This window comes from Biomphalaria glabrata, chromosome 7, assembly GCF_947242115.1.
Source record: "Biomphalaria glabrata chromosome 7, xgBioGlab47.1, whole genome shotgun sequence".
Classification (NCBI taxonomy): Eukaryota; Metazoa; Mollusca; class Gastropoda; family Planorbidae; genus Biomphalaria; species Biomphalaria glabrata.
Window position 1 is genome coordinate 41477966 of NC_074717.1, and position 12568 is coordinate 41490533.

Consider the following 12568-nt stretch of genomic DNA (forward strand, 5'->3'; position numbering starts at 1 on the left):
GGGTAATATGATGTGTAGCATTGATGGCCTATGTTAAATGAATCTAGTCTAAGCGCCCTGTAGTAGGACTATGTAAGTTGGGCACATTTTAGTATTTCAGTTATTGATGATTGTGCATTCAATATTATATGTGTACTGTTAGACACCTTATTTATATAGGTTAGTTATTTTAGTTATTTAGCGACGCACCATAGTAGACGCATATTGAACGGGACTAGTGACGTTTGGGATATGTTGGGTTAGAGACCGGAAAATCAGTTAGCGTTAGAACATTCCAGGGTAACGACGTGTTTAGTGACAGAGACTTCTACTGTGGCCTTTTATCATAATAAATATATATTAACTTGTTCATCATCGTTGACTACATCTCTTCACCTGTTACAATTGATGTGCCAGTTCTTGTTTGTGTTGTTGGTCAACTACACGTAATACACCCGAACAATTACACCCAAACGATTGCAGAGTAATTGGTTGACTTCAAGACAGCCTGAACTAGCAACATCACAGTGGCATTTATATAGGTTAGTTATTTTAGTTATTTAGCGACGCACCATAGTAGACGCATATTGAACGGGACTAGTGACGTTTGGGATATGTTGGGTTAGAGACCGGAAAATCAGTTAGCGTTAGAACATTCCAGGGTAACGACGTGTTTAGTGACAGAGACTTCTACTGTGGCCTTTTATCATAATAAATATATATTAACTTGTTCATCATCGTTGACTACATCTCTTCACCTGTTACAATTGATGTGCCAGTTCTTGTTTGTGTTGTTGGTCAACTACACGTAATACACCCGAACAATTACACCCAAACGATTGCAGAGTAATTGGTTGACTTCAAGACAGCCTGAACTAGCAACATCACAGTGGCGACCCCCGACGCCCGAAGCCCGAACCTCGAAGCCCGACGAACATCGAACCGGACCTCGAAGCAGAACGTTTACTCAGGTGAGGGTCGTGCACTCGAAGTTATAAGATTTCATCGGAGTACGGCTGAACACAGCATCATCGCAGAGTGACTTTGTTCTAGATCTACAAGCAGTCGTCGCCTGTTTGATCGCACGTTCAACGAGCCGTTAACTCAGGGTGACCTTCGTCAGGACCGTAATCATCGCAACGCCTGATCTTCATATGCTGAATCGACCTACAACCAGAGAAACCGTTCATTCATAACGGGTGAGAGATCGTTAGTGAACCTGTTGGACATATTTTTTCTTCGTCATAGGAGCCACATTGAGTATCAAGTTTTACCTCGCCAGTTCGAGAAGGACAGTTTGCCCGCTGTCAGAAGTATTGTGAGTACTACAAGTTTGGTAGCTAACTAAATCGAAATCGCTCTGTCGTCTTACCCTTGGAGAGATTCTTGTGGAGCAGTTTGCTCATTGAACCGGTTGCTTGCCACGTTTATAACGGTCACTGTGTTTAACCTTTGGAAGGTTAGTGAAGTAATCTTTATCAGTACTGAACATTGATATATCTAGTATTCGTCGGTCTAGACCATACCTAGACTTGTTAGCAGTGAAGTTGTGGAAACAGCTACATCCACTTAATTTCGTTGAAAACCGTTAATCGTCTAACGGAACGTCGTCGGAGGTGACCTTGGTTTCACCTAGTCTACATTGGACAGTTTGGTCTATTGAAGCAGAGTACAACAGCAAACTTCGTCGTACTACCGGAATAGCAGCAGAAGCAGTGAACTATTTTAGAGAACCGTTATTCGTCAGCCCAGATCAAGTCATCGTCAAGAAAGCCGTTATTCGTCAGCCCAGATCAAGTCATCGTCAAGAAAGTCGTTATTCGTCAGCCCAGATCAAGTCATCGTCAAGAAAGTCGTTATTCGTCAGCCCAGATCAAGTCATCGTCAAGAAATTCGTTATTCGTCAGTCGTCCAGATCAAGTTGCCGTCAAGAGACTGTTATTTGTCAGTAGTCATCTAAACAAATCAAGTCATCGCCAGAAGAACCGTTAACCTTTTCGTCAGTAACTGTGTACACAAAGTCGTCGGAACTACACATACGGTCATCAACAGTCGTCGAAGGAACTGGAACATTTTGCTGTGGCATATCAGGACATCTGTGGCATTACGTGGGATACTGGTAGCACCGGAGAACAGAGTCAGAACTGGAAGAGAGGCAGTGGAATTTGTTGTGATCTAGCATATTCGGGAGTCCGAACAAAGGGATCTTTCTTATCAAAAGCTAAGTGCCATTTTTCTTATTAGTATATGTTTAGATTGCCCTTAGAAATAGATTTTGTCTAAATTTGGTACGTTAGCCTGAGTAAAATCAGGTGGTGCGCCTTAAAACCCGTCGGGGTAGAAGACGTAATTTAGATGAAAAGCTATATTATACGTTTAGGGTTGTAATTTGTTTTGTTTGTGTAAACGTCATATCCGTTGTTGCCTGGTTACTTCGTGACGTTATCATTGTGTGCCATATTGTCATATCCCAACCCATAGCGATAGTCTCATTTAATTATTTCATTTGTTTATATTATTTTAAATTATTTATTTTTATTAATTTAATTAGATCTGTAATTTTTTTCACTTAATGATAGAAAGTGCGGGTAGGATTCTTTTACTGTGAATCAGACTAAAATAATTTTAGTTTGAGCGGTTAAAATCAAATATGATTTTGCCATGAGAATAATGCCGAAACTGGCTATGTAGTCAAACACTATCGTCTGGCTAAATTTAGATCTGCAAATTGTTGTACATCTCTTTGGTACAATTTAATTATCTAGACTCTACTTTGAAATATTATTAAGTTGAAGATGAATGAAGGTAGTACATTCTAGATATATATATCTTGTTGAAGATATATTTGACATTGTATAAACATATTTGTTTTATACGGTTAAATAGAACCATAATCTACTCTAGATCTAGACTCTAGACAGTCTTTGAATTTACTCTAGACATTTCAGTCATACCAGATTTTAAAATTGATCATAGTTGGTCATACTAGATCTAATAGTCATAGTGCTCTTGATAACTAGATCTAAATGGTAATATTATACATACTATAATATACTGGATTTAAATTTGTGTGATACTAGATCCAATATACAGATTTGAATATAACCATAATAACTCAGACTAGATTTATACATTTACTAAATCTATAGATAGAGACATAACACTTAAAACTGGTATAAAAGTGTGTAAAAACTTTTAAAGTATAGCCATAACCAATATAGGCTAAGTAAAAATATATATAAAATATAAAACACAATGGCTACATCATCATATGTGGACCTTAAGGAGGTTAAGGAAACAGCTATGCAGGATGGAAAGGCCATGGAGTTAAAAGGAAAAGACTTAGCCGCTTATGTACAGCAAGTTGTGAGGGAAGAAATGGAACGTCAAGATAAAATAAGAAGGGAAAAAGAAGAGATAGAAAGACAAGAAGAACATCAAAGACAAGAGATAGAGAGGCAAGAAAGGATCAGAAAGGAAGAATATGAAAAGCAAAAAGAAGACCAAGAAAGGCAGAGAGAGCATGAAGCTAAAATGGAGAAGATGAGATTGGACGCAGCACAAGCCAGAGCCCAAACTGAACAAAGAAATAACACAAATAACTCAAATAATTATACCACTCAAAGAGACAACCCTAATTCACAGACATGGCTAAAGAGAAAGATACAAAGTTTTGATGAACAGAAGGATGACATTGGTGATTTCCTGAAAAGATATGAGGCAAAAATGTCTACATTTAATATGCCTGAAGAGGAATGGTCTGAAATACTGATAGACTTTGTTCATGGTCAAGCTCTAACAATATGCCAAAATCATGACCATCATATTGATGATAGCTATCAGGTTTTAAAAAGAGAGTTATTAAATGCATATGGTCATAATGCTACAACTTTTAGAAAGAAATACTTTGACAATATACCATCATTAGGAATAGAACCCCAAACTACCATTAATATGGAAAAGGATTTTTTCAATAAGTGGGTAAAATTAGAAAAAGTGAATAACTCTTATGAAGGATTAAAAAATTTTATTCTAGTGGACAACTTTGTAAATAAATGTGATCCTCAGTTACAATCTTTTATTAGAGAAAGAAACCCAAAAACTATAGATGAAATAACAGAAATAATGAGAGTATACAAAAATGCCTATCCAAATAAACCATTTTCTGATAGGGATAAGAGCAAAGTAGATTTAATAGGATACACCAAAGAAAATGTTGATAGAAGTAGAAATAGAAACAGATCAAATAGTGGAAATAGAAAATATAGTGAAATAACCTGTTTTAAATGTCAAGGAAAAGGTCATATAGCAGCTAACTGTAGAAGAGGGAATAGTAGGTCTGGAAGTAGAAATAGATACAATGAACAAAATAACAATAGATATAGGAGTAGAGATAGGAATGACAAGGGAAATTATAGATATAGGAGTTACAGTAGGGAATACAAAAATAAAGGTACAGATAGGGTATATTTCATGGAAGGAAATAGGAACAATTTTGCAGTGTACCCAGGGTTTGTAGATAGAATTCCAGTGGAATTAATCAGGGATTCAGGTTGTAACACTTTGGCAGTAAAAACTAAATTTGTCAAACCTCATTGGTATAAAGGGTTTACTAAGAAAGTAGAATTAGCAGATGGCACTGTAAGGGAATTTAAAGCTATAAGGGTATACATTGAAACTCCATTTTTCACTGGTTATTGTGATGGCATTGCAATACCAGAAATGAGATATGATATGTTAGTAGGAAACATAAAAGGAGTTAAAGAATGTTCAAGAAAAGAATTAGAAGACTGGCAAAACAAATACAAAAACATAAGACAAAATCATGAAAACATAGAAACACAAAATATAACAAGTATGGTAATAACAAGATCAATGGATAAAAAAGATGAGAAACAGGAAAATACAATAAATGTAATAAGTAATGATAAAGAAAAAGAAACCAGTAATGTAATACAAATAGAAAATACAGATACTAAGGAAAGAGAGATAGAAAATGAAACACAAAATAGTCTTGAAACACAAATATCTCAAAGTGAAAAAGAAACAATACCCAAATTTGCATTAGAACAAATGAATGACAATATTATTGGGAAAATTTATTCAAGAATATCAGATAAAAACAATAATAACCCAATGGAGAAATTTTGTATAGAGAATAAAATATTATTTAGACAAACAAGTAATGATAACAAGAAAATAAAACAACTTGTCTTACCACAGAAATATTGGAAAGATGTTTTAATCATGACACATGATAATAATTTAGCAGCACATAGGGGAGTAAAGAAATGTTATAGGAATTTGTCAAAACAAGTATTTTGGCCCAAAATGAAAGCAACAATCAACAAATACATAAACTCATGTGACATATGTCAAAAGAGATCTAACAAAAGTATAGTGAATAAAGCACCTATTCAAGAAATGGATGAACCTACAGCACCATTTCAGAAAGTATCTATTGATTTAATAGGTCCTTTAATTCAAACTGAAAATAATAACAAATACATTCTAACAGTAATAGACATGTTTAGTAGATACCCAGAGGCAATTCCATTATCAAATACAAGTGCAGAGAATATCATTAATGCCATAACTCAAAAAGTAATTACAAGACATGGTATACCTAAAATTATATTGAGTGATCAGGGATCTCAGTTTAAGTCAGAACAATTTAAGAAATGGACTAAACAATACAATATACAACACATATACTCTTCGGTTTACCACCCGGCGAGTAACGGTTTATGTGAACGATATGGTGGATCATTAAAAAGATCACTAACAAAAATAATTCAGAATAATCAGAACAAGTGGGATCATTACATTAACTATGTACTATTTGCTCATAGAAACAACATCCATGAAGCAACACAATTTTCACCATATGAAATAATACATGGAAGAAAACCCAGAGATGAATTAGATGTTTTTAAAGAAAATCTAATAGGCAATGAGAATAAATTAAATAATGACAGTGAAACAACAATCACAACAGAATTGAAAGAAATATGGACTCAAGCATATAACAACAATAAGAAGTACAAACAAAGTGCTCATGAGAATATAAATAAGAAAAGACAATTGAAAACACTAGAAGTAGGAAACAATGTATTAATATTGATAAATGACCTGAAAAATAAAATTGGTAAACAATGGAAAGGTCCATTTAAGGTGATAAAACAAATTAGTGATGTGAATTATCAAATTGAAATAAATGGGAAAATTAAAACATATCACATAAATAATTTGAAACTGTATCATGATAGAGAAGATGAGTTGATACAAAACATTCAGGAGGAAATAGAAAATAAATTTTCAGAAAGAGAAGAATGCTTGATGATAATAACAAATGAAAATCACAATGAAAATGATATTAAGGAAATACCTGTAATAGAAACAAAAGAGAATCAAACTTGGCAAAAGATTAATCTTAATAATTTAACTAAGGAAAAGTCAAAAGATATAACTAAAATAATACAGGAATACAAAGAAATTTTTTCCAGCATACCAGGAAAAACTAATATTATTAAACATGACATTAAAGTAACAGACACAAAACCTATCAAGCTTAAGCCATATAGAATACCGCTACATTTACAAGACAAAGTAAAGAAAGAAATAGACAATTTACTAGAATCAGGTATAATTGAGCCATCAACATCTCCTTATGCTTCACCAATTGTGATAGCCAAAAAGAAGAATGGAGATATAAGGTTATGTATTGATTATAGGAAACTTAACAACATCACAGAATTTGACCCATATCCAATGCCAAATATAGAGGATATTTTACATAAATTAAATGGAGCAAAATTTTTTACTAAATTAGATTTAACTAAAGGTTATTGGCAAATACCTTTAACAGAAAATGCAAAACCTTACACAGCATTTGTAACACCATATGGTATTTTTCAATGGAATTATATGAGTTTTGGATTAGTAAATGCACCTGCCACATTTAATAGAATGATGAACATGATAATTGGAAACAAAGAAAATGTTATTTGCTATTTAGATGACATATGTATTTTTAATAATAGTTGGGAGGAACATTTGGTAGATGTAAAAGAAGTATTCAAAATAATAAAAGAAAGTGGACTTACAATTCAAGCAGAAAAAGTAGAAATAGGATTGGAGGAAATAATTTTCTTAGGACATAAAATAAATAACAACATGATTAGCCCTATTGAAGATAACATAAAGAAAGTACTTAATATTGAAATACCTACAACAAAAAGACAAATTAAAAGTATATTGGGAATAGTAAATTATTACAGAAAGTTTATAAAAAACTTAGCAGAAATAGTGAATCCACTAAATGACTTACTTAAAAAAGGAAAACCTCAAAAAGTAGTTTGTAATGAGGAATGTGTGAAAGCTATTGACAGAATTAAAGATGTTTTTAGTCATGAACTAATATTAAGACTACCTGATAAAGACAAAATATTTTATGTCACAACTGATGCATCTGGTAATGCTATTGGTGGTTGTTTAATGCAGAACTATGATAACTTACATCCTATATTATATGTAAGCAGAAAATTGTCAGAGGCAGAGAAAAAATATAGTGTCATTGAAAGAGAAGCCTTAGCTGTAATATGGGTAATTACTAAGCTAGAGAGCTATTTAATAGGAAGGAAATTCATATTATTAACTGATCATAAACCTATTCAATATATACAGCAAAAGAGCATGAAAAACAGTCGTGTTTATAGATGGTTCTTAGCACTACAGGAATATAAATTTGAAGTGAAAGCTATTAGTGGATCTATGAATATTGTAGCTGATCTATTGTCTAGAATGACATTGAAATGAAATAAGTTTATAAACAAACTATGATTATATTGATGATGATTATATTGAGTATGTAATATATATTAATATATTGACACCATTTATATGTTATGAAAAAGGGAGATAAGTAAATTTGATGTTAAGCATTTAAAAGTAAGTATGGATATATTTTTTTTTGTGTGAATCATTTCATATATCATTGACGAAAGTTAGTTCTATGGAAAAGGGTGAGTATAAAAGAAAAATGGACAAAAGCGTATAAAAGGGTGGTAAGAAAAAATGTATTGAATGTGTAAATAAAGTTTGTAATTGTTTTTTGAAATATTGTATTTTATCAGATTACTGCCAGTGAAGAACATTTGAGATGTGTAGGACATGCCCATAAGATGCCACATTTTCCTCCATGATGAACGGTGTACCAATGAAGATGATTTTGGAATGTTATGAACTGTTATGAACATTGAATATGAGGAACTGTCAAGATGAAGATGTCAAGATGAAGATGTCAAGATTTTATGTTTGTGGTCTTCCCCTTAAATTGAAAATGCCCTTGTAAGACTTGACAGTAGTGGAAAAATATTGACATATTTTTTTTTCAAGGGGGGGAGGAATCTGTTAGACACCTTATTTATATAGGTTAGTTATTTTAGTTATTTAGCGACGCACCATAGTAGACGCATATTGAACGGGACTAGTGACGTTTGGGATATGTTGGGTTAGAGACCGGAAAATCAGTTAGCGTTAGAACATTCCAGGGTAACGACGTGTTTAGTGACAGAGACTTCTACTGTGGCCTTTTATCATAATAAATATATATTAACTTGTTCATCATCGTTGACTACATCTCTTCACCTGTTACAATTGATGTGCCAGTTCTTGTTTGTGTTGTTGGTCAACTACACGTAATACACCCGAACAATTACACCCAAACGATTGCAGAGTAATTGGTTGACTTCAAGACAGCCTGAACTAGCAACATCACAGTACTTGCTGTTGGCTGTAAATAAATACTAATTTCATACTCCTTCGTGATACTTTATAATATTTATACATGTAAATGTCTGCATGTGAGAATCATACCTCTACACGAGCTGCACCTGTATTGGACTAACCCGAGTTCCTTACGTAGAGCTAGTAGCAAGATGTGCCAGTTTGGACGTTTACTCGCGAATCATGGCTGAGTGAGTCTATCAGCTTTTAATGAATATGGAAACAAGTTGGGAAACTCGGTTAATTGGATTTCTAGCTCCACAATCCCTTTGTTACACGTTGAACTATTAAACATGTTATATTTACTTAAACTTTCATTTTTAAAATCTACTCACTCTGTCTGTCTGTCTGTCTGGTACAAATCTTGTACACGTTGTTTCTCCCATTTCCCAGTCTCAATCAAGCTGAAATGTTTCAAAATTATTTATTGCCAATGACAATACACGAATCAATCAAAAAATTAACCAATTAGTTAATTAATTAGTAGTTATTATTTAATTTTCTTTTATATAGAAAATGGGAGATAAATTTTTCACTAAGGTAGTTATTTTTGCAATTCTTTCTCTTATATAAGCTTTGTCTTTTAAAAAAGTATTTTTTTAATACATTTCTTGTTTGTTTGTTTGTTTTTTAAATATTTTTATATTAAGTTTCAGGACAACAACTGGAAGTGAACCAGTCGGACCACACTAGTGTAGTAGAGCTCAATACAACCCAATATTTTATCGAATATAAATGTAATTTGGTAATACAGCAATCACTTCAGATACTTCCAGAGTCAGGGGAAAAAGATGTTGATTTGAGTAGCTTTAAGACTGCTGCCTGATAGTGTGGTTTGCGCTTTGGACTGTCGTCCCGAGGATTCTTAGTTATCACCCCGCCTGCGTAATCACATGCCGTCCGGTAGAAGTTTGGGCTAGTACGTAATGCAACTTTGTAGTGAGTTCTATCTTGTATAAATTATCATTTCAATTGTATTTCTACATATAACTACTTTCAAGGTGAATCTGTGTAAATTTATAAGTAAAAGTTATATTCAGTTTTGTTTTAAAAGAAGTTTTTTAAAGTTTATTTCAAGTTCTTCATTCAGAATTTAACACGCATAAATCGGGCTGGTAACAAAATAGAGCAGTGAGATTCATAACAAACGAATATTCACATTTGACTACAGTAACAGCTTAGGCAAAATCACTTTTAGAAAGCGTTCAGGATAGAAGACTCAAAAGTAAAGTAGCAATTATACAAAAAACAAGGTTACAAAAGACAGTTTGTATGGAAACACAAACTCAAAATCGGCCCCCGAAGAGGTCCACCCAGGCAGGCTTCAATATTTTCAGAAAGAACATCCAAATGAAATTATATCAAAGACAAATGAGAGATAAGAATGGAGAAAGAAGGTTAACAGATCTTGTGTAGTGCCCCAACGGTCCCGCAGATCAAAGGATAGATGTAAGTGAATGTAAAGTTAGATGTGAACCTGGCCTAACTAGTTCCCTTCTTAGACCTTGTGGTCTATAGGACAGATGATGTAAAGTTCATGTTTCTGTGGCCTACGGTTAACGAGGGTGTCATGTAGCCAGCACAACGACCAACCGTCTTTACTTTTCCCCAACTAATGTCATGTACCCATTAGAGCTGGGTAGACTCAGAGGCGCCCAAAGATTCCAAAGTTGAAAATCCCAGTCTTCACCAGGATTTGAACCCGGACCCCCAGTTCGGAAGCCAAGCGCTTTACCGCTCAGCCACCGCGCCTCCCTTGGCCTAACTGATGTCTTATAATTGACCTAATTGTTTTGAAAAGGCTCAATCTCTTGTTCAAATCCTCAAAAAAAAAAATAAATTCCGCAATAAAAAAAAATGTTTATAAAAATGATGTTTATAAGATTACTATTTATTTTAAATTAGGTCTCACTTATAATGCATACCAATTAGCTTTTTCTCTTTAAAAACTGCTTGCATAACTGAATTTAAAAATTAGATTTTTCGCTTTCAGAAAAAAAAAAGTAGCCGTTGCATCAGAACTTTGAATGGTCTAAAATATTGTGATGTCGGATTTTCAATATCTTTTCTAGTTTACGAGATCTAAACGGGACGGACGGACAGACAGTCAGACGGACAGACATTTCGCACAAAACTAATAGCGTCTTTTCCCCTTTCGGGGGCCGCTAAAAAACACTGAACCATAAGATTCAAATAAAAAAACAAAACCTAATAAAATACTCAGAAAGACACAAAGATAAAAGCACGATCCTCGTTTCATATGCTAGCACAAATTTGTACAAATGCTTCTTCTGCCCTTGTGCTATTAGAGCGTGAAATTGGTTGCCTGAGTCTGCATTTTATAAGATAAGATAAGTTGGTGGCTACTGGCTGTTCGGAGCTACAAACCAACGAGCAAGCATTTTCGAGGTCTCTTCTGGGCCCTAAAAGCATGACCCATAGCGCAATGAGCCCATTCGTGCCATAGCTGCTATGCCACTGCGTATACAATATAATTAGCTATTGCGTCCACTATATATGAGCAAATGGGCTTGGTTTACAAACCCCGCTCAAAGTGTAATAAGGTCTGCCCTTTTGATTATCAATCCCATATTACGTTGATGATTATAAATTAACTACCCATACATCCCACGCGATTCGAAGTACAATCTTTTAGGTACTAAAAAGTTATATATATATTTTTGTTGAGTGATGGTGGTAATAACTTTCTAAAACTATATGGTCTATTTCTTTGAGGTCATTTTTTTTTACTATAAATAGACACATCTCGAATAGAATGAGCTGTAAAATTCACCCACGCCTCCTGCACATAATCTACATTTCTTTTTTTAGTTTAATACGAACCGTTAAAGACATTCGCTGATCACTGACCTGACCAAGGACAATGGCGCCTGCTGTATCACTTCCGGAAGGTTGGCAGAGCCACCTTGAGGACAGGAAGCTGAAGACTATAAAGTTTATGACAGAAAGTTGCGTGTTTTCCGAAATATTCCATCTACTCTCATATTGCTTGTTACCTCCCCTTTTGTTTCTTTTCTTTATAATTCTGTCTCTCCCTCTCTGTGTGTGTCTCTCACCATCTGTCTCCCTCTCTGACCCTCTTCCTCCTTGTTTCTCTCTACTTCTGTCTTTCTGCCTCTCTCTACTATCTCTGACGTTTGTAAAAATGTTATCCATTGATATTGCACTAAACAAACGAATTAAATTATTCATTCTCAAAACATAAAATTCTCGTTCGTCCTCAAAGGGCAAGACTATTTATTGTCTGTCACACTCCTTCATACCTAGTGGGCGGTAAAAAAGACATCAGGTAATTTTTAATGTTTACTTTTGACCTATTGAATCTATACTCTTCACCTTCACCTGACCCTTAGTCTGTTGTATCTTTGGGACACCTCATATGAATTGACAACCATCGCCTTCCATCCTTCTCTTTCTTTTGTCAGGATTAGAACCTCTTTCAATGACAGGCCCTTCCACTCTTTCATGTTGTCTTCCCATCACTTTCTCTGTCTGCCTCGTCTTCTTTTTCCTGGTGCGATTCCCCGAAGGAAGGTCTATACGAGCCCTGAGTTCCTTGCGATATGGCCATAAAGTTTCAGTTTGTGTTTTTTGGACACTGGTCAGCAAGTCATCGAAGGGCCCCTACACAGACAAAGAGAAATATGGCACATTTCACCAAAACATCCTAAGCACAGGTTCTAAAGTCTGCTTTGATTTTTGCAGGTGCATGTGTGTCTTCTTTCTAAGACTTTGTCCTGCTTTTTGCCCTTCTATGGGAGATGCAGGTATCTGGTAACAC

General features: G+C 34.5%; 1 long non-coding RNA gene across 1 annotated transcript; it reads left to right on the forward strand.

Annotated features, from left to right (window-relative positions):
* The first annotated feature begins 516 nt into the window (after positions 1-516).
* On the forward strand, positions 517-8601 carry LOC129927310 (uncharacterized). The gene is made up of 2 exons (XR_008778965.1): positions 517-2784; positions 8115-8601. It is a non-coding gene; the product is annotated as an uncharacterized LOC129927310 (long non-coding RNA).
* Positions 8602-12568: the final 3967 nt, after the last annotated feature.